This window comes from Sapajus apella, unplaced genomic scaffold (assembly GCF_009761245.1).
Source record: "Sapajus apella isolate SASKATOON/1434 unplaced genomic scaffold, GSC_monkey_1.0 scaffold2234, whole genome shotgun sequence".
NCBI lineage: Eukaryota > Metazoa > Chordata > Mammalia > Primates > Cebidae > Sapajus > Sapajus apella.
The window spans coordinates 5643-7694 of NW_022439160.1; the positions used below are offsets into that span (position 1 = coordinate 5643).

The 2052-nt window shown below is 45.4% G+C and overlaps 1 long non-coding RNA gene across 1 annotated transcript; it reads left to right on the forward strand.

Annotated features, from left to right (window-relative positions):
* The first annotated feature begins 45 nt into the window (after window positions 1-45).
* LOC116547162 lies at window positions 46-1282 on the forward strand. The gene is made up of 2 exons (XR_004266958.1): window positions 46-375; window positions 505-1282. It is a non-coding gene; the product is annotated as an uncharacterized LOC116547162 (long non-coding RNA).
* The last annotated feature ends 770 nt before the right edge of the window (window positions 1283-2052 follow it).

Here is a 2052-nt window from a genome sequence, read left to right on the forward strand (position 1 = left end):
CCAGCCTGGGAAGAGCGAAACTCCGTCTCAAAAAAAAAAAAAAAAATCATTCTTCTACCCGTAAGCATTTGGATGTACAGAACGTGTTATTGGGCCATGAGGTAAATGCTCAGTTCTCTGCAGTAATCTCAGTTGGTTGCCAGCTTGCTTTTTTGATTTCGTGGAGTATTTTTGTTTTTTTGGGGCTGCGCTGTAACCCACAGGTCTGTTCATTGCTGTGCGGTAGAAGTGTCTCAGGTTCATGCACTCTGCTCTTGGTCTTGCAGGTATGCGACTGTATACACCATGTTCCCCGTGTTCTCCTTAGTGCTGGACCAGGACGTGAAGCCGGAGATGGCAATGCTCTACCCGGAGCTGTACAAGGACCTCACCAAGGTACGGGCCTCAGCAGGCGTCTGCCTCACCACAGGCACCCACACCTGTACAGGGAACTCACCAGATGATGGGCCTTAGTGGGCATCTGCCTTACCATGGCACGCACGCCTGTACAAGGTCCTCAGCAAGGTACGGGCCTCAGCAGGCGTCTGCCTCACCACGGGCACCCACGCCTGTACAGGGACCTCACCAAATGATGGGCCTTAGTGGGCATCTGCCTTACCATGGCACGCACGCCTGTACAAGGACTTCAGCAAGGTATGGGCCTCAGCAGGCGTCTGCCTCAACATGGGCACCCAGGCCTGGCATTTTACATGAGTGCGTAATAGGCCAGTCAGAGGCATTTCCAAGCATTTTGTGAAAAACAATTCTCTGTCCTTCGAGATGTTTTTTATGTCTCCTGATTTTTTTTGGCATTTTCCCTTTGAGTTAAATTTCAAAAGGGGAAAAACATATCTGAAAAAAATTTTCTGAAATGTTTGCAGTAAAGCTCTGATTTACACGAAATTAGAATTGTAAAGGATGCTCTAATCATTGGTGGAACTTCTGTGAAGTGAGCTCACCAAATGTCAGAGAAGAGGTCACTTGGTAATCTCTGTCGAAAGGCTCCCCGGGCAGCCTTGCAGCACCTGCGTGGAAGTAGCGTTCTGAAGCCGGGGGTCCTGGGCTGCATGCTTCCCGTGTATTTCCAAATCTGTCAGTAGTTGTGGACTTCAGAATTACATCTGAAAAGCGATTGACAATACGCTTGTCCCTGAGATCCGTAGGCTATTTTTTCAGTGATGCCACAAGAAAAAAATCCAACCCAGAAAACGTCAGTCACCTGAAACTCTGTGAAAGATGCATTTATTTGGCTTAAAACTGTGCTGTGTTAGGATTAAAATATTCTTAAAGGAGGCTTTGAATTTATCATATTCTTTACGACAGCATATTTTATAGCATAGGCCGTGTAAGGATACAGGGTAGATAGAAGAGAGGCTCAGCTCTTCAGACACAAGTCGTGCCAACTCTGGTATTTCCCACAAAGCCAGCTTTTTTGAACCAACACTAAGAACAAAATCCACTAATCCTTAATTAAATTTAGATTTACAATCAATAAATGACAGGCATCTGAAATTATCAACTCAGATTTTTAAAGCAGTACCTGTATGGTAAAGAATTAGATTAGGTGTTAAAGAAACTAGACTTTATGGCCAGGCGCGGTGGCTCACGCCTGTAATCCCAACACTTTGGGAGGCCGAGGCGGGTGGATCACGAGGTCAAGAGATCAAGACCATCCTGGTCAACATGGTGAAACCCCGTCTCTACTAAAAATACAAAAAATCAGCTGGGTCTGGTGGCACGTGCCTGTAATCCCAGCTACTCAGGAGTCTGAGGCAGGAGAATTGCCTGAACCCAGGAGGCGGAGGCTGTGGTGAGCCGAGATCGCGCCATTGCACTCCAGCCTGGGTAACGAGAGCGAAACTCCGCCTCAAAAAAAAAAGAAAAAAAAGAAAAAAGAAACTAGACTTTATTTAAGCTAACGACTAACAGATTCTAGTCTAGCTACCCACTAATTAACCAACTAGATTCTTACCTAGCTAATCACAAACTAAGAAACTAGACTCCTGTCTATCTAACTAGTAACTAACAAACCATATCTAATACAGCTAACCACTAATAAACTAGACTTTTACC